Consider the following 21,381-nt stretch of genomic DNA (forward strand, 5'->3'; position numbering starts at 1 on the left):
AATGAAATAGAATTTTAAAGTTGTCCTTTGCACTTAAATATGACTTCCTGTAATTGGTCAAATTCCATTAAACATCTATCTTGAATATGAGTGTCTGAGTGAAAAGCCAGCAGACATTTAGAAAGATGAGATTTCGTTGTTCACACGAGTCCAATTTGGGGCCTGAGCAGGAGTTCTTGTTAAGGCAAACTTTTTTGTGCTTGTTTTGGAAAATGTTTTGTAATGAATTATGCAAGTTTTTGCATAATGAGAAATGCATCCTTGTTATAAGAGGAAATAATTTTATAAGATATCATTAACATTTTGATTTGAATTACATTCAAATACTTAACCCCAGTGAATGACAACAAGCAGACTTTCTTAGCTTAAGAAATAATCTATAATACTGTGTTGGTATTATTTTGGTGACATGCTTGGTACCTCTAAAACTTTGTACTTAATACCTTTGAGTTTAGAGTATGCTTGTGTTGGAATATTGATTTAGAGAGTTGATATAATACCAGTGATTAATATCAGCAATATAATTTATTTTTTCAGAAACATTTTTCTTTAAAAACATTATAAAATTATAGCTTTTACTCATGCTAAAGAACGGAAATGCAAACTATCTGCACAGGATGGTTTCTAATATGATAAAAATACTTTAAGGGCTTCCTGACACTGCCTCTAAACTTAGTACTAAGTAAATCTCATGACAATGATTTTATGCATGTTCAGAACTTAGAATTGAAAGGGCTGTCTTATGTTATCCACTGATAACATTAGAGCAAATGCTGGATTTTAGTGCTGCAGCTTAATTCTGCCCTGATTTACACTCCATGGCTCCAGTGAAGTTACATATAGTATTTTAGCATGGTTCTAGTTTGTCATCCTTTGCACTTTGCTGTCTTTTTTCAAAGATTAGGACTAAAGATGGTGTTCATTTAATCACCTGTATAAGGGTACTCTAAATTTTAAGTAACTCTAATTGGCCAGTTCATGTTTCTTAAATTACTCTGGTAGAAGTAATTGCTGGCTGAGTCTTGATATTGGAGATAACTATGAGAAACAGCACAAATAATAGCTCCAAACTGGCAAGATTTCTCAGTGGAATCACTCCTCATGAAACTCATTGCAGGTTTATATCATGTGAAGAGTGAAACAGTTTAAGTATATTCACTACATGAAGTAAAATACCACTCTAGGAAGTGGGCTTAATATGAAGTGGTTGTTATGTTAATTCTAATTCACAATTGCTAATGCTCTGTTTTCAAGACTGTATATAAAACTGTGGTATATTCAGCCGCAGATCTGTGGAATACACTGAACACCTGTCTGAGCAGAAATACACAGATTACAAATGAAGATGGTAATGCTTCAGGGAATTGTTCTCCTCTCCTACTAGAAAATAGTTGTTTTCTGTTATCTGAATAAATATAGTGTGTTATTTTAAAAAATTTAAACAAGATAGGAGGACATTTAAACAATTTTTAATATCATGCTGGGATGTGGTCAAATTACCTTTCTCTTGGTAGGTAACAGCAAAGCAAATATTGCGTAGTGACTAAATGGAGTTTTATTTCCTTTATAGCTGTTAGCAGTCTATCAGACTGTCTGCCTTCTCTAAATTTTCAGCTCCATACCACTGACCTAGGGACTAAACTCAAAATATGTAGTAAGACAGTGCCTTTCACTTCTGGTAACATCTTAATTGCTCTCATCCGATGCAGTCCTACTAAGACATCTAAGCAGGCTCTGATGAGGACAGTAGTGCTGTAGATCGTCATCTAAGACAATGTTGACAAAGGAGCAAGCCCCTCTACTGAGAGGGTCATAGCATCATGGGATAGTCAAGTCAGAAGGGACCTCAGGAAGTCTCTAGGCCAACCTCCTGCTTGAAGCAAAGTCAGCTGTTATGTCAGACCAGCTTATGGAAGGTAAAATCAAACTTTCAAGTTTCTTACTAGTTGCTATGCAGGATTTATTAAGCTTGTCCTTTGACCATCGCATTTTACATAGATCATGGTTGATTTTGGTCCATGTGCCCTCAATACTGTACTTTGACATGCCAAACAAAATTTATTTTTAAGCAATTCTAATGCATATTTATTTGTATGGAATTAAACATTTTCCCCAGTCTTGAGTATTGATTACTCTTTATCATTTCTATTAAAATATCTACATTTCAATTAATGATGGGGTAGATGACTTCCACAAAATTTACTCAGACTTTTTGAAAGTTTGGCTAACCTCTACATGAGAGATTTTATAGCAGTATAGTGGATTTATACCACAACTTTTATATGCTTACCATTCAGCAGTTGTAGATAGTCTACAATCTCAACATAACTATATCACTTCCCTGCCGATTTGTGTCAGGCATGTATGGTGTGTGTTTTATATAAACCTTTTATCAATTTGTCTTCATTTTTTGGTAATGTTTTCTATGTCTTTGTGCTGTTGCTAGGGCTGATATAATGACATACCAACACAAGACATTGTTTGAAGAACTGATATATAAAACAAATTTAAAACACAGTAAAGACTACAAAGACTTAATCCACATTCACCTGAGGTAAATGGAAAGATTTTTTGTTGCTATCTGTGAACTTTTGGTAAACCTCAGAGACTGTCAGAACAGTGATGAGAATAACACTTGAAAACCAGAAAGTTTATGGGTTTTCCAACCCCTAAAAGAGCAAATGGTGTTTCAGTTTGGAACAGAAGGCCAGGACCTGTGTTGACATAACTCCAAGTGTGCCAGCTCCAAGTATATGGATCAATATACTTTACTTCAACAGAGATGACCAATGTATTTGAGAATTTGGACAATGTATGGGTAATTTAACATTTCAGCAATTAAATCTTTGAAATTGCATGTAATTTTACTTGTCTATTCTACTTATAGTTTATTGTTAAATGATACTTACCAAGACAATATTTAAATGCCTTTAAAAGGGACCTGGATCTGGATTGCATTAAGAAGCCTCTGAAGTCAGTGGGAGCACTGGCACTCATCAGCTTTAAAATGTAAACTTTGTTAGAGGAAGTTCTTTTATGTAAGTACCTAAATATAATTGAAAAACCTTTCTCTGACTTCCACTTTCAAAACCCTTAAGACAAATACATAGTTATAAGAGAATGTATTCTATTCTATTTGAATCAATGCTTTTCCAATGAAATCATACATTTTTAATTGGTGAACCATATAAATAATACAGCCCTTTCTAGAGCAACTTCTAAATGTAATTGTGAACAGGATTAATAATGCGTATCAAAGTTAGAAATTTTACCAAATCACAGAAAGACATATAGGAATAAGTACAGTAACTTCTGTCATTAAAATGGAGCAACAAAGACTCTAGAACTACTGTAATTAACATTAAAAATGTCCTTAATGTCCTTTAAGGTAGACATTAAAGTTTGCCTGTTTCTTTCAAATATATTTTTTTAAAAATTTAGTAGAAAATACTGTATTCTCTCCACATCATCAGGGATATCTGGGCTAGCAGCTTGAGAGCACAGGTCAAAATCTGCAAATGAAATGATTCTGGCATTTTGGTTTTGGTTTTGGGGTTTTTTTGCCGTTTCCTCTTTATTCCCCAGTGTGACAGTAATGATTGTGAACAGAACAGAATTATTGAGACATGCTACCTACAGGTAAATGGAGCATTCTTTAGGAATACTCAAACTCCAACATTTGACATCTTTTTGATTGGCTGGAGAGGATGGGTTTATGCAGCAAGCATGTGAAGATCCGAGTGTCAGAGGATCACAGTAGGTTATTTTCTTTTCCAAGAGATATAACTCATTAATGGACAAGAGAAAGGTACATGGGTCTAGACTAGAACTGGAGAAAATAGGACACAAATCATGAACAGTTTTGCAATAAATTCTAAGTTGCAAGTTAACCACTGTGACTAAAGAGAAAAAGTCAAAGTTTTATGGTAAGTCCTTCCTCTGAATGTTTGGGAGAATTAAGTTAACCTCTTACTTCTACTAATGACAGGAACAGGAATACATCTTTGATGTCCATGTTGTTTGGACAAAACTTCTTATTTTCCTCATTCATCTGTCAAGTAGCCATAGAAATACAAAATAAATTTCTTTGGGTTTTGGTTTTTTTTTACTAAGTTCATTAATTATGACAGCTCTTAATTATGCATAATCTTATTCCATTTACTCAGAGGTGATAAAATAGCAATTTAAACACTGAGGTCCCTCATGGAAAAATGCTACAGACAAGAGAAATATAAATAGGAGGAAAAAGTTTCAGTGAGGACCATGTGTTTCCATTTTGAAACATCATTTTAATGCCTATAAGTTATATTTCAAGGTAAGGTGCATAGTAAATACTGAAGAGGTTTGCTTCTCCTCATCAAGACTAATGATATGTTATCCATTGTTTCTGAATATTACTGTTTCCTCACACAGGCAAACCAAAATGCACAGTAGTTGCCAAATGTTTGGTATAATCCTGCTTAATTAAACTCCATTTGACCAGAAGTTGAAAACTAGGTTAGTTTCCAGTGTCTGTCAGAACGTAGTACTTGAAAAACTAGCTAACCAACTTTTCTAGGGAATATGGACTGTGATTCCAAGTTTTTTTTGTAACTGGCTAGGTAGATTTCCTTTTGCCAGAAAGCTTGTTTTTCAGAAAGTTTTGTATCTCCATCTAGGTGTTTTAGATAAAGAGGCTGTACCATAACATGTATAATAATTAGGATTATTCTAAACAAGAAGAAGAGTTCTCAAGCAGGTTTTTTTGCCTTTTACTTTGCGACATGCGTGGAAATCAAGCAACATGATGAATTTTGTATTTCTAGATAGAAAAATGATGAAAACATCAAAAAGCAAAGAGAAAAAGCATTTACAAACCCCTTCTGCATCTGTTGACATCAATGGGAATTTGGTCATTTACCACAAATGGAAGTACAATTGCACTCAAAGATGACAATTCTAAGGAACATCTGTGAAAGGTGTCTGGATTGTTCTATCTAGTATGGAAATTTTAATGGTAATAGTTTCATTTGTTTGTTTTTAGCTGATAGTTCTCTTTCAATTACTTTTACACAGAACTCTGTTAAAACAATGTTAATGGGAGGGTGGAAACAAGCACATTTAGCAAAAAATCAAGAAGGAATAAAAGATCATTTCAGTTGAAGCTATCACAATGGTTTTAATCCAGACTGGTTTTACTGAGGTATTTGAACACATCAGATGTCACCAGCAATACATACTATCACCAGCTTTAGAGGTACAAGAGAGGGCAATTTATGCTTTAGTATCTGTGGCTAATGAGACAAAATTATAGTTATTGTGTGAGTTGTAGTTAATCAGATTTTCTTTGATTTATATCTTAAAGTTGTTTTAATATACCTTTTTTGTGGTTAACAGTAACAGAATGTGTGTTATAAAATGAAAGTGTACCTGTTACAGAATGAAAGCTGGTATTTGGTTTTTATTATGTTTTAAAGGCAGGGAAGCATCTGCACCAGTGTGAACACAAATGCATTAGCTGTCCTGACTGCTGCTTAAATAAAGCAGTGGTGAGAATATGGTCCAAGTATGCTAGGACTTGCTCTGAACCATGGGTTCTCAAAAGCAAGTTTAGGTATGAAAACGTACTATTTTACTGATAACACCACTGACATATAGAGGCAAGTTAATCATAGTAAAATTACTCTATGCACTAATACCTAAGGGGATTGCTGCCTATCAGAGTGAGTGTAGGGTTTGTGTGATATGTGTCCAAATATGCAAATTATTCTTGGGTCTGCGGAAGTGAAGAACATAGGACCATTGCTGTGCAGTTCCACAGATTGACTAGCTGTTCTTTCTGCCCAGGAAAGAGAGAGTTCAGGCAGCTCAGCTGCTGCTCTTGAAAGGCAGAGTACTTTCCCTTATGTGTTTTTGGAGTTTAGAGTCTAACCCTAGAGTAATATGCTGAATATCCCTTTTGTCTCTTATTGCACGATAAAAATGAAATAACTGAAAATGGGTTTGTCTGACACAATATTGATGACTGGATAATCTATATCAAAGCAACATTCAGAAGAATATGTTACCTGAATTATACATGCTGGGAGAAATTTCTATTCAGACAAACATTTCTAGCTTTACAGATCATTATATTTGCAATTACCTCATTTTGTCTTCTCTTACCTCATAAGGATAACTCTATAAACTGGTATAATGGTCATTAATCATTCCATTTCTCTCAAGTACTGCAGAGCTTTAGCCTTGTATTTGGGCTTACCAGCAAATAACTTGCCAAACAAATTAAGTGGTGAAATTGGTATATTCTGGGAGTGTCATGAAATAGCTGCTGTACAGTCTCAGCTGTCTTGTTTGAAAATTGGTACGTCTTGTGTAAAAAGAAATATGTATTCAAAAAGGTGTAGTACATTGAATATATCTAGGATAAACTTGTAGTGTTATGCTTAGTGGATAACCTGAGTAAGTGTTTTGTTATAAATTGGTATTAAATGGGAGTTGTGCAGATAATATCCCTTAAGCTACAGTGGTAATGAAGCACCACTTGACTGTAATTTTATTTTTCATACGAAAAAGCTTTTTTTATCTGTTTAGAATTTAATAAGAGAAAATATTGTACTTTATAAATTCATTGTATTGTTTCTGAAACATACTTTTGCAGTGGAGAAAGAGGACGAATTTTTAAAGCACTGCCTGGTTTCTGTATGGGACACATGAAAAAGAGAAGTTTCATATTGTGCAGTGGGTTTGGAGCTGTTGTTGCACAGGGAAGGAGTTTTTCTGGAAGGCTCAGCCCCCATGTGACCCTTGGCTGGAGTGGGCTCTCCTGACTCTGCTCCTTCCACAGCCTGCAACATGGAGCCGGCTGCTGTGGAGAGCTCAGCAGGTAATTCACTTTGGTGGAAACACTGTGAGTTAGCTCACTGTTAAGTGTCATCTGCAAAAATTGCTGATGCTGGACAAGACCTCTGGAGAAATCTGCTTTCCAGAGGGAAGAGGAAGTTCAGGGACTTGAGAGAGATTGGCAACAGGAATGAGCTTGGGGTGAAGAAAGGAATGTCTAGTCCTTTGATTTACAGCTACCGTGACACTTGCTAAAATCTTTTAGAAAAGTCTCTGTTTCTGCATAAAAATTATTCCTGTCAAGATGAAGAAATTAGGCCTTTAGGTATAGAATAAATCACATAAATATGATATAAATAGCAACACATATAGATCTCCATTTTCAGCAGAGACTTGCCACTACTGTAAAGCAGAAGTAGGAGACATTTGTGTTTATCCTTATTCAGGGAACAAGTTAAACATTTGCACTTATTTAAGTGCCTCCCAAGTCAGGGCTGTATTTCTCATGCTGTCTTGAATAAGGATGACTTTTTGTTTTAGCACCATGATGACAAAGCTAACCAACCTGATTGTCAGCAGTGGTTTCCTCTAACCTCTCAAGACCACACTAGAAGAGCCCTAGTGATGTCTGACCATCACATTGCCTTTGTAAAGACTATTAGGAGAGTCATCTTCTCTCATCCAGGATGATGGCTATTCTGTGGTGATTTTAAAAATGTCTCAGTGCCCAGTTTTGCTCTTCGTTGTGTGTTCTATTACCTGATGTTTATTCTGGTTTATTATTCTCTAATTTATTCAACAGGTAATTTCTGAAATTGTCTGATCCCTAGACAGAGAATTGTATAAAAAATCTTTCTTTTTCTTTCTTTTTTTTTTTTTTTTTTTCATACTGGTAGCTGGATGTCCAGGGAGTTTTTGTTACAGCTACAGATTTTTACCTCTTATACCAAATGTTTTAGAGACTTTAAAGTATTTCCTGGCAGAGGGGACAAGAACCCTCTAGTAGAAGAGTCTTGGGGTAATGCTAATAATCGGTAGATATTTTGAAAAAATATTCCCTGTAGCATTGTATTCAGCTTTGCAGTGTTTACCTCTAAATACAGATGCTTATGCATGAAAGGGAAGTGCAAAATGATTTCTTTTGTGCCAGTGTTGTCAAAAAGCATTTCCCAGTTTGACTGAAACTGTGGGAGTTGAGAGCAGAAAAGAGGCAAAAATTCTTTTCTGCTCTAATTTGGAGGTCAGTAGAGTTAAGTTACCATTAAATTTGGGGCAGATATTTTAATAAATTCCAGAAATACAGCAGCTGAATAGAAATAATGGGAATACAGAGATCTTATTTCTTATTTCCTTTGAATTACAGTGTTACTGCTTGTGACCAAGGAGTTACAGTGACTAGGCAAGCTGAGAGTGAGTTTTATTGAGATAAATCTTTTGTGAGGAAGAAATATTTCTAAATAAAGGGTAATTGTTTCAAGGTTATGCTGTATAAATTGTGTTTATGAAATTAAACTTTCCCTTCATTTTAATGTCTTTGCATTTGTTTGTGCTTTGCAGAAAACCAATATGCAGGTTTGGGAATGTTAGGGGTGAGAGCATATCTGTAGCTTGTTCTTCCAAGCAGTTTGTAAATTAAAACTAAAAAAATCATAAAACAGAAGTAAATGAGCATGATAAATATAATCCTGTTTATCAAATGATATTTCCTTTGACTCATATGACTAGAGCATGTCTTTAAATATTGAGAGATAGAATATGCACGTTGACTATCTTTTTCTTCAATTCTTTGCTATTCTTTTTATTATGGTTGATTTATTATACAGTACCAGAAAACCCTGTTGGGAGAGGGTCATTGGATCAAGCAAAATTGTGAAAGTATTTTGTATTTTGCCCTGATGAAAATGCTCTTTTTCACCAGGTGGCACACTCAGCTACTCCACAAAGAACCCAAAGTGGAATAATCTTACTGACATCCATATTGGATATTTCTCTGATGCAGATGGGTATAGCTCCATGGGCTGTGCTAATAAAACTTTATCAGTTCAGGTCAGCTGAAGATATGAATTTATTTCGGAAACATTGATGACATCATTTATAGATTTTGTGTATAACACTGAAGGTCATACTGTTTATTTAAATAAACTTTTTGGCATCAAGGATATTAAGGAAAGTTCTTTATGAACCATATTGTTTCATGATAACGGCATTTAACAGTTTGTGGACTGGTCAGTTGAATAAGTAAAAGGCACAGTAATTTGTTTTTACAGTTACATTACAGTTGTAATGAGAAATATTGATTTTTCTCTTAATACTAATGTGTTTAATGACCTTTCTAATGACATCTGTCTCTACTGTTTCTTCTCAAATTCTACTGACATTTTCCCTTCAGTAAAGTAAAGGATTTTAATGGCTTGGTGTCTTGTTAGAATGAGAATTAATATTCTTTCTAAAGCAGTATGAAGGCTTGAAGACTTATTCTGTTAAAAAAAAAGAAAAAAAATTAGAAGCTGTCTGATTATTGGTCATCAGAAAAATTTTAGAAGTTGTCCATTTGTTGGTCTTCAGAAAATAGTTCCTTGAATACTATGTGTAAAATTAGTTTTTCATTGTCAGTTTTTGCTGGTTGATATTAAGTAGTTTGTGGAATTTAAAGTGGAAGGGTTTACTAAGATAGTTTCCAACAATGTCTCAAGAGTTTTTTCCTTCAGCTTTTAATGCTGCTATCTGAAGGAAGAGTATATGAATTAACTAAAATATTGATGTACCATAACTCAGTTAAAACATATACCTATAGTTCAAAAAAGGTTTAATTGTTTCTCTGTGGTGACTTTTCTTTCAGAAGTAAGATAAAGCTTGTCTTGAAAAACTCTTTGTTTTTTACTGCTTATCTTCTATTGCTTTAGATGCTCTAAAATTTAGCTATTAAACACCAGCCATTTAAAGTTAGAGTGGTTGTCGCCAAGCAGCAAAGCTTTTGATTTCCTTGTAGAATCATTATTAATGTAATCAAGATTAGGTGTAAGAGTCAAAAAAAGTGGTTCCAACTCTACTAAATGGTTTGCTCTCACTTGCAAACACTTAATTTTGTCCTCTAGTGTGAAGGGGCAAGAGATCACAAGTGATTTGAAGGACATGAGTGTTTTCATAAACTGCTCATTCTTAATCAGTTAACAAAGATTATACGTATTTTGGATCTGCATTACAGGTAGCAATGTTGCCTAGTTGATCTGGTCTAATTCTGGTGCAAAAGAGAAATACTGGCTTACTTCTGGGTACTCCAAACAGGCATGCTGTGATGTCATGCTCAGATCTACCACCCTGAAAGGCGGTACTTTAGGGTTGCCATAACAACATCAGCCAGTCATTGTCTGACACTACAACATTATTGCAGGAGCTTTGAGGGAGTATTAACCAAAATACAGTCACCATACATTTTGACTGCTTTGCTGGTTAAGAATGTCTATGCTGTGTAATCAGACAATGCATCTACAGCATATTTTCTCTGTACATGTATGATTGGAATGATCACATTTTCCTGAAATTCTGTGGTACATCTATATAATATTTTAAAGTAGTGCATGAGAGTATATGTGGCAAACCCCAGTGTTCATTAGTGTAAAGTTACTCATATTTACTTATTTTTTACAGTAAAAATTAATAAGGGTAAAGATTCAGAAAAGCTAAGCATGTACCATGGTGTATAGGAAAAGTTTCATCTGAGTAGTCCTTTGCATATAGCATGAAGAGATCAGAATCAGGTTTTCTCTCCTTATTGTATAGCACATTCTGTAGAAATCCAAGCCAGTAGCTTGAAATTCTTGTTTTAACAACTAAAGTGCACACGCAATGTGGGTGAAAACAGGGGAGTTAATTAACTGAACCAGAGATTGTGGTTCACATAACAAAATAAGCCAGCTTGCTTTAAACAGATTTCATAGACCATCTGAAACAGAGGAAGCAAGCTTGCCAATAGCAGAACCTAATGCTTCAATATCTTTCATTTTGTACTCTGAAAAGGAAACCTCTTCTTAAGCTCATTCATTTTCCAGAGGGAATACTGAATGCTGTGGCATATTGTCAGAGCTTCTTTATTGTCACCATTTACAAAGGTCACCTGAATTAATTGACTTCGTACCATGCATATTGTTAAGCTACCCCTCTCCTGACATTTATGGAAAGGTGGCAGACTTGCAGCCATTGGCTATCTGTTGATGGTTGTTTCATGATGTTTGTTTCTCAAAACACAGTAACTCTAAAATTACAAGCAAATAATTGTGTCGCTGCTGCAAAGAAACAGATTCTTTATGATGTTCTCTAAGGTGTACAGGAGTGAGGGGGTGGGGGAGAAAAAAGGGGTAGGAGAAATAATCTAAATGCTGAGCTGTTTTTAATATAGAAATACTACTCTAAAGAGCAAACAAAAACATTCCGAAAGATGCAGGTGGTATTTTTTCACTTTGAAACATGCATTAGATAGCTAACCTGTCTTTTTCATGGTGTAAAGTAAAATCTCTCTCTGGCTTTCACTGATGCATGAATCACAGATCTGTGCTGAGACTTTACTGAACGTGTTTTCATCTGAAGGGTTACTGATGTACTCTTACACTGCATGAAAGAAATGACATGCACGCGCATAAACACAAACACATTAGGTAACAGTAGTGCTAGCATGGAATTTTATGTTGATTAAACTGGTTAAATAGAAAATTACTGTCTTTTTTCTAGCCCCCTGCATTTACTGCCCCCTCCATCTCCCTATGTTGGATTTTTCTCTTTCTGAGCAGCAGTGCTGGGCAAAAACTCCAACTAGACATGTGAAAACAAAGACATGGAAAGCAAAGACAAACAGTTCTGAGCCTTCCTGAATTAAACAAGCAAAGCTTTTATAGTGATGGATTTGAACAGTCTCCTTACATGAAAATATACTTTAGAGGCACCCTGCTGTGATCCTGTTAATTACCAAAGAAGATTAGAACTCTTCTGCTTAATTCTATCCTTTTTACCTAACGCGTCCATTCCAGCTGCATCAGTAATCAGACGTTCACACTGTCCCTTCTGACTGGAAAGGGGATGTTTTTAAGCGAAGTCATTTGCCACAGTCCTTAAGATGTAGCCTGGCAGAAATTCAATAACTGTTTGTGATATGCTCATTCAGCCTCGCTGCTCAGTGTTTTTTAGGTCCAGACATAAACAGCATTTCCCTTAATCCTAACACTGGAGAGAAGAAAGGAGGCTGTCCTGTGTCTTGTTTTATTGGTTTCAAAACACAGAGCAACTGTGTAATTTGATTTTGCATCTGAAACATCAGGGGAAATGTTTTTCCTTTATTTTTTACCCTTTGATGTTCTTTCCAGCTAACAAATGCACAAATCTGATAGTCTTGCAAGCATATTTCGATTATCTCTGGCACAAAAAGCAAATTGCATTTGCATTTCTGTTCAGAAAGTAAAATGTGAAAATACGCTAATAACTTTGCGAAAAGAAGAAAGGGGAAAGAGTTTACATGTTAAGATAAAAGTCAGGATAAAATTGAAAATAAAGAGGAACTTACCCTATAATAAGAGTAGTTTCAGTGCTGAAGGAGTTCTTGCATCTCGGTAATTTTGATTCCTTAGTTCAGGTAGCCACATACTTGTATTAAAGCCAGAGTCTGAATAGGTGCGCATACATGTATGTATGTGTGTGAGTCGGCGTGCGTGCGTGTGTCTAACGGTATATAATACAAAGATGTATCCTACTGATATCCTACAACACGAGAGACTGCTGCCAGCTGAGATCCCTTATGTTTGCCAGAGCGCTGTTGCTGCCTGGCTGGCTGAGACTCGCAATCCAGCGGGGAGAGAGAGCAGCGGAGAGAGCGAGATGCTCGCTAGCTCTTCTTATTTCTCCTGGTTTCTATGGTGGTTAGTGGTGCATCGTTCACCCGCTCGGTTGTCACACTGACATGGTGCTGCCTGCTCAGCGGTCATTAATAACTGAGCCGCTTCCACTCCCCAGAGAGGAGCCAATGCTTCGGCGTGCCCAGATGCCGCGTAGTACGCGCGGCTGCGCCAGCCGGGTTGGCCGTGGGAAGCTGTCTGTTACGTGACACTGCTGCTTCGGGTACGGATACGCGAAACAAGCCTTTGCACGCTTCCAGATATCTCTTCCGATTTGTGGGAGTTACAAGGCATGCTTTGTGTTTGTACAGAGCAGCTTGGGAGGTTTAAATTCCTTGGGTTTTGGTTTGTTTTGGGTTTTTTTAAGGCTATATAAGGATGTTATCTGTGTTCAGAACAACTGATTAGAGATCACTGAAGTTCTGCAAAGGCTGCTGTAGTTCAGAGGATACTGCATGTTGAAACCATTCAGGAAAAATGCTTTCCCCCCCACCCCCCACCCCGAGCTTTGCTGCTTTTCTTTTAGCTTAAGAAAATACAGAATTTTTCATACTCCTGCTTTTACAAATTTTATAAAATATTAAATTTTATTGCGTATATTTGTCAGTAGAAAGTATGAGTGATAATACATCTTCCTGAGAAATAAAAATTCAGAATAAACTGAGGAACGGGTTGGTTAACTAAAGTCAATTTCTTTAAATCTCTGTCTACTTGACTCTCTCTTTTATGGTTATCTAATTACATAAACAATAAGCTGCACAGATTTTTTGTTCCCTTTCTTCCTTCCTTTCTTTCTCCCTTTTCCCTTCGGTGAAGAATTTTTTTTTTTTTAATTTATTCTGTATCTGTGAATAAGGGGCATACAAACTATAAAGGTTTAAAACATTGTAAATTATTTTTTTTTCAATTTAAGGGAAGTATACACTGAAATACATCATCCCTTCTACCAGATAGATATACAAACCAATGAGATAGATGTTGTTAGGAAAAGGTTTTTTTATCATATATACTGTTTTATGTAAAGGAAATCACTTTGTAATAGAAGATGAACAATATTGAAATACAAGGAGTTGATTATCAACAGGTCAAAACGAAGAAAATGTTGGATTTCTTGCATGAATTCAGTACTATAGCCCTGATTGAGGCAGGCCACCCTCTAGTGGATTGAAGTGAGATGTGGTTCTCATTTCACACTTCTGCTTTGTTTAAAGAAAGGCTCACAGTCCTGCCTAATAGTAGTGTGAAAAAATTCTGAAGATTAGCAGTGTAAATTAATGTACTTTTTGCAACAGCAATAGCACCAAAATTCTATTATAAAATGGTTACTATTTTATGAATACTATATAACATTTAGGTTCACTTTGAGTCTGAGATTGTGGACTGCATTATTTTTGGTTTTATTCTGTAAGAAAATTATTTTGCACTTCATAAAATCACTTATGAAAAGTGAATTAAGTAATGTCAACTTCTTGAATAAATCTCAGTTTGTTATAATTGATTAGGGCAAATTTTGTAAAACCAGTTCTGTTTGACTCACTGGTACTTACATTGTTGTGGCTGTAATAAAGCAGTTCTTTCTGCCTCAAATTTTTGAATACTGCATTTAAACTAAGTACAGGGAACAACGTTTTAAGTTTTTTAAAGATGTCTGCTGTTCAATTTTCATGTAACTGAGTAGGACTGCCTCATATATGAAATAATGGCATTTAAGTGACAGTGTAAATATGTGAGATACTCTAGGGTGGGAGGAAGGCCAAGTGGCCCTTCCATTTTGTCCCATTCTCTTATTATGGGCAATAGATTTTTTTCTAATGTGAGTTAAAGAGGTATAACAAAAACAGTTGGGGGCAACCCATCTTTGGTTACCTTTTAGGTCTTCTTGCCTGGGGTTGGGACTGGGAACACCTCAGGCCAGAAAGATGTCACATCATTTTTCCGTAGCCTTAGGGCTCATTGGTGAAACCTTGTCTCTCCTTTGCCCCCACGAGGTGGCTCTTGGAGCCTATGATAGTACTTAATGTTCACCACCATGAGCTGCAAATACGAACTATTGTAAACTTCCCAAAGTGAACCTTATGAGCCTTCCCAGACGCACAACATAACAGCCCATGTCTGATGAGACAGTGCTCAGGATGTGTTGAGGAAGCACAGAAAAGTAAGACTTCTTGCCATGCTAGTCCCCACAGGAAAAACGGAAATCCTTCCTGATCTCAGCCATGTGGTTACTCACACCTATCCCAAGCAAAAGACGTAAAACTGTGCTACAGGGGTGGGACGGTGGTTGAAGTAAGAGAGAAGAAAATTTCAAAAATTTTGGGTGAAATTAAAAATAAGAAAATATTCTGTTAAAGCCAAATAAATAATGCTGTTTCTCTTATCTCAACCAATGGAGAAAAGGAAGATCTGGGGAGAAGGGAATAGGTAGGGAATACCATTACCCTACATAAAAGCTTTATTAGGTTTTGCCCTTAACTTCAAGTACTCACTGCCACTCATTCAAAATCTGGCTTTCTAGTTAACATGAGAATCATGCAAAAACATATCCGGTGATTTGACATGTGAAATTAAGATTATAGAAATGCTTCATTTTGGTTGATTGGTACGGACTGTGTAATTAAAGGGCTAAATAATTAAAGTATACTCGCATAAAGAAAGTGAGTTCTTATGATAGACTATATATGCAATTAAAGTACCTCCTTGATAGGCATACATTTACATATTAGTTAAAATGTTATTATATCATAATAAAGTTCTGTTTCATAAAAAAGTGAAATAATTGAATTTTTTAATTTAGCTAATGCTAAAGAATAATTTTTTTTTCCAAACTATCTCCAGGAGAAAAATATCTTTTATAACCAATACAATTATGATAATTAAGGTTCATTAAGTTATTTTCCTGCTGATTTCACTATGATGCTTAGTGGTTTTAAAATAGCAATGTAATCTATTTCACCAGAATTATATATATAGCTTATTAGGTTACAGGATAGAAAAAAAGTCTCTCAGACTGATAGAGAGATGATGAAAGTAATGTAAGTTAACTCCAGGTATTTATTTAGCATGCATTTTATCTGATTACTGAGTGCACATGAAAATAAACTAAGTAATTATTTGTTTGTAATGGACAATTAATACGACACATAAAAAAGTTACTAAAGTACAATGGTTCTGTGTCTGCATTTTTCTCAAAACTGGAAGAGGATTTCAAAACTTTTTTCTTTTTTCATTACATAGAAAGGTGGATCATCCTTGGGCTTTAATATCCGGTAGGCTTGTTGTGGTTCAGGGAATTAGCGGTGACCATTTTTAGTATTTTTAGGCTCTGAGAACACAGCTGTGTTTAGAATGCAGCAAGTATAGTTAAAAAACAAAATAAATACAGTTAAAAAAACCACAAGTATTTGATTTAAATTCTATGACACATTTTATATCAGAAATTGGTAATTAAAAAAATTCTTTTTAAGTGCGTATCCATACAGATTATGTCCAAGTGTAAAACAAGAAAGCACTACCATGTCATGTAACCCCATTCTGCCAGCATTTTCAGTGCAATGTCATCAACCTGATACTGTCATGCACGTTTTAAGATATTATGGCAACTAACTATTGACATTTTCCTAAGGGCTATGTTTCCATACAGACAAGGAATAACTTTTATTCATGTGTATTCCCCTGAAATTGAATCATTTTTTCAATGATAAGCAAAACCCACGTTTCTAGCTCTAGTTCTTTGTCTTTTTTGAACATGAAAGGCTTGTTGCCAACAATGAGTTCAAGTTTCTAAATACAGTTCTACTTCATAATGGAAAGTGTTATGCTCAGATTACTTAACCTGCTACCAACTTTCTTTTATCAGATCTCAGAGTTAGTGTTGATAGGAGAGAGATAAGCAGATGGAAACAAACCTAGGCCATGAACCTGTAAAGAATTTCACAAGAGGAAAAGTTCACATCTACAGAAAACACCAGTTACTTCATTAAAAGCTACGTAGGTAGTAGGTGCTATATGACTTAGCAAAATCTGGAACTGCGTAGTGGAGGGAGTCAGTTGTATAGTACAGGCAAATTCAGTCATGTGTGGTGGGGATGAATGAAAGCAGTGGTGATGAGCTGATGCTTATCTTGGTGATCAAGGAGATTTTGCATATTGCAGCAAATTCGCCTATTCATGTAGCAACTGTGTTCAACTGTGTTCTACGAACAGAAAGGACAAGATCCCAGGCAAGAGCTATAGTCTCTTTGCTCGTTATAGGTCCAAGAGCTATAGTCAGGCCTCCTCAGGAATGGTCTGAGGTCTGAAAAATCTTAACATGTTTTATACCTATTGGGTCCAACTCAGAATGATATCTGAGTTCTTCTAATTTTCATCCCTGGCTCTATTTTAAAAGGCAAGAATCTGTGGCATACTAGCATCTGCTGAAGGCTGGAAACGAGTCACACATAGCAACCACAACCTCGCTATGCCGCGTGGGAATCTTAATGAAGATGGAGTAGTGAAAAGCATCTAGAGAATCCTTATGTGCCGCTGGATTAGGTAGATGAAATATGGGATCTGTAAAGCGGTTTTCAAGCTCAGTGTATGCATTCCATTTTAAAACTGATTTAATCTCAGTGTGTTTATGTCTTACTTGTGGTGACATCTTAGTTTTTGTAACCTATAGTAATTGGATATAATTTATTGGAATCTTCTCAATCTTTAAGACTGAGATGCCCTTGTTGATTTCATAAGAATCTGCTTGTTGCTCATGGGACCGGCTATGTGCATGGGATATACCTTTTAGTGTTATGGCTCTTTGAGCTAATCTGTATCTGAGGTTCATGAAGAAAATGATGGCAGTAATGATTTGAATATAAGGCCTAGAATTTTCATCCTGACTGTGACTTGTTGTAATTCTTACAGGTGGTGATAAATCTTGAACTTTCTGCATGTCTTTGCTCACATCTATTTTCCTTTCTGTAGAGAAATAACTGAATTTTTCTCTGAAACAGGTTTACCCTTTTTCTGTTAACACTGTGTGGCAAATATTACATGATCAGTGAGAGGGAGCCTCTTTCCCCCACGCATCAATTTTTTAAATTTGTCCACTTTCCCTGATAATGTTACATTTATTTTTTTAAGAATATATGGCAAGCCTCAGTGTTTTTCAAGGGCAGAACTTCAGACTTGAATTTCTTAACTTTTTTGATGAAACTAAACAACATTGGTTTTGATACATTTTATTGTGGTTTAATATTAAAAATGAATCGACAACAATAGCAATTTGAGATTATTTGCTTTTCATAACTATTTGCACAAGAGCTATATTGCTGATTTAAAAATCTGTACAGAGCCACTAAGCTAAACATTAGAAGTAGAATGTCATTTTGCTTTTAGTTACTTTTACTCTGAGACTGAGAAGTATCATAGTAATTTTCCCATGCCATCAATAGCATTCTCAAACTGTGGTCATGGGTAATTCTTATGAAGTTATCTTGGTGGTGACAAGGAACAGCACAGATATGAGCAGTGTGTGTTCAGAATATGGTTACCTAATGATAGTTTAAATCAAATATAATAAGCTATTGGAGTGTAATGTGTACCAAACTGAAGTTCTTAGTAGTTTAGTTACACAATATAATTTTTTTCAACTTGCAGATATAAAAAATTAATTAAAAGGTCATGGAACATGCAACATCCTTACTGATTAAAAACCAAACTATTTAATTAGGAATGCAGTAAATGTTTTCCCTCTCCTCTGTAATTTGACTGCCAAAAACTGTGGGTGCACATTAGGTATTTTTCTTTAAATGTAAAGTTATCTTTACATTGATAAGTTGGGGGTAGAAAGGCTCATGTACATAATGACTTACTGGAGGAGGAGCTGTTTCAGAGGCTTTCACATAGTTCCCATTACTAAGGAAACCACTTATTTTGTCTGTGCATGTTTTGAATAGATCTCTCATTTGAAGTCTGGTGCTCAAACACTAAGGATTGCATTATAGCACTGAGAAAGAGGCAAAGGAAACAAAAGAGGCTTAAAACCACCACATCTTTAAGGAATACAGTCTAAGAGTATTGTATTACATGTTTATGAAAGTGAACACATCTGTTTATATTTGAGGATTCACATATACACATTTTGATTGTTTTGTTCCTACTAAAACCAAAATGAAAGTATTAATAAGTAAAACAGGGAAAGCAGATGCATGCCTCTATCATAAGGACACTTGAGAAATCTGGTGTACCGTTTAGGTGGTATCAAATATGAGTTCTGATTTTCATTCGCTGAAATGAAACGTGGTATTAGATTGAAGTAGAAAGAAGCGCCTGTCCAATGATAATGGCTAAAACTATGCTACAAGGATGGCTATGTATTCAACAGTTGACCAAACCTTTGCTTGGAATGTGAGTCTAGTTTGGCAAAATTCCTAGCTTAAGTTTAAGACATGACTGGAAATACACACCCAAACATATTTACAGTATGTTGGGGCCAGCACATTTTCCCCACATGAATGACAAATGTATTCTGTGCTGACCAAATGCTTATATTAACAATTGAATTAAAACCCCCTCTATTAGCAGTTGTGTATGCTCAGTTGATATGCTCAGAAACAAAAGGTTGCCTTAGTACAGCCAGATGAATCTGGTTTGAGGGGATATGTTTTTAAAGTATAAGTACTTAAATAACTTGTAACTGATTCCAAACTATTCCCTAAAGATCAGAATTGTTCACAAATAAGCTGAAAGTGTCAGAGAGATGTAGAAATCTAACAGATTGCCAGAGAGCTGTAGGGAAATTAAGTATGTGGCCAATAAGTGTTTTTATTTAGCATGTCCAATATATGAATTAGTTTATCAGTTAGATTTTCTGTCAAACAGTGCAGAAAACCGAAGACAAAGGTGGAAATTCTTAAGGCCTGCAAACTCCATGACTCTACAGGGTCATGAGACAACAAAAAACAGTACTACAGAAAGTTAATTTCCTTTGAAAATAGAAATATTTCTGTATATTCTGTGTGTGTTAATGCCAATTTAGTTTGAAATGAAGAGCCTTATTCATCAGAAGTTGATATCTGGTATGTCTGATGAATAATTATTCTTAATATACCTTGCATAGTTCATGTGCCATTTTGGGTGACAAGAGATTACTTTTAAAGCTAATATGCTTCAAAGGGATTTATGTGTGTGTTTGTGTGCATAATAAGTGAGCAGCCAGTCCCATGTAGATTTCCTTCTTTAACTCCTTGACTGTTAAATGAGGGTGAGAATGACAGCTGTGGTAAAGCTGTCTTGTCCTTGGCTTGACTTAGTTGAATACTTTTGGGTAAAATAAAATAAATGTCTTTAGATTACATAGAGATATCAGAACTCATTTGTCTCAGCTAAGAAATATCAATTTTTAATATTCCAGAGTATTTGTGTTGTTTCAATCCTGTACTGCTAATGTTTGCTTTCTGCTGTCTTATTGCAAGGATTCACAACATGTCTCAAGGTACACTAAAAGCATTGCTATTCATTATCCTTAAATTTATGCTTGCAGCAAGAAATGAGATCTTCAGTGTTTGGTAATACTCACAATTTTCTTTACGGTGTAAATGGTGTGTTTCCAAAGGAGTGCATTCAGCCTCCAACTCCCATCAGTATTATCACAAAAGAGATGAAATCAGTATTTTTTAATAATATAACTGAGATAGGTACTCTCAGAAAAAGCTAACATCTGTTTTGATACAAAAATGTCAATTTACCTGGTGAGGACCAGGACCATTTGATACTGAGAGACAGTTAAAATTTAATAACTGGATTTGTAATTCTAGTTACCAGAGAAAAGGAACCAACATTTTTTAATAACTTATTTTAAATATTTGGGTAAATAAATAATATAAAATGCAGTAGATAATATAAATAAGTTTAGTGCCAGGTAAATTTTATGATGGCATCACTGAGGAGGAGGCAAAGGACAGGGAGAATAGGAGCGGGAGGAAGGTTTTCCCATGATAAGCAGCTCAGAGGAACATAGGAATATCATTCAGAAAGGCTGTTTGAACTTTAATAATAGAAATGGGATTACACTCTAAGTAGTCTACGATGAAAGGTCATTTGGAGCCAATAACATGCAATTCTGCTGTAAGTTGTGGGTTTATTACTTGGAAATAACTGAGAAGGAGAACATACCTCTGTATTACTTGTTGATCAAGAAGTATGAGCTAACAGCGTGGCACAGCTGTGAAAAAAAAGCAAATATGGTCCTGGAATGCACCAGGAAAGTTATTCCAGTAGCAGTAAGGAACTAGTAGCACTTTGGACACCTCATTTAGAATAACTCATTCATTTGTGGTTTTGTGCTTGAATAAAAATGTGAACTCAAACTGGAACACTTGCAATTAAATACTATTCAGACAGTGGAGCCCACATTACAGAGAGGTTTATACAACCTTGCCTTGTATAGTGTAGGAGAGCAGAGAGAAAAGATTCCTTCTGATACATCGTTCTGGTACACAATCAGGTAAAGCTAGCAGAACCACAAAATGTGTAAGTGATGGTAATTAAATTTAAGTCTGGAAATTAGAAAAGTTTGGGGTTTTTTTTAATCATATTTGAGTAATCATATCCTGGGACAAGTTTCCAGTGGAAATACTTTGGGTATAAAAACAAAACCAAGAGCAAACCAAACCAACCACAACCCAGATGAAACCAACCACTAACA

General features: G+C 35.4%; 2 protein-coding genes across 5 annotated transcripts in view; one reads left to right on the top strand and one right to left on the bottom strand.

The window, feature by feature from the left end:
• LRRN3 (leucine rich repeat neuronal 3) overlaps positions 1–13,053 on the bottom strand; it is a 35,989-nt gene extending 22,936 nt beyond the window's left edge. The window contains exons 1-2 of one of the 2 annotated variants that reach the window (XM_074870288.1): positions 12,371–13,053; positions 11,302–11,424 (exon numbers count right to left, since the gene is read on the bottom strand). The gene's annotated coding sequence lies outside the window, so the exon portion shown is untranslated. The remainder of the gene's footprint in view (positions 1–11,301; positions 11,425–12,370) is intronic. The other variant, XM_074870287.1, reaches the window with a different exon arrangement.
• The window catches only part of IMMP2L (inner mitochondrial membrane peptidase subunit 2), a 487,583-nt gene that overhangs the window by 233,944 nt on the left and 232,258 nt on the right, over positions 1–21,381 (top strand). The gene's annotated exons all lie outside the window — the stretch shown is intronic.

The sequence above is a fragment of the Strix uralensis genome, chromosome 5 (genome assembly GCF_047716275.1).
Source record: "Strix uralensis isolate ZFMK-TIS-50842 chromosome 5, bStrUra1, whole genome shotgun sequence".
In the NCBI taxonomy this organism is placed as follows: domain Eukaryota; kingdom Metazoa; phylum Chordata; class Aves; order Strigiformes; family Strigidae; genus Strix; species Strix uralensis.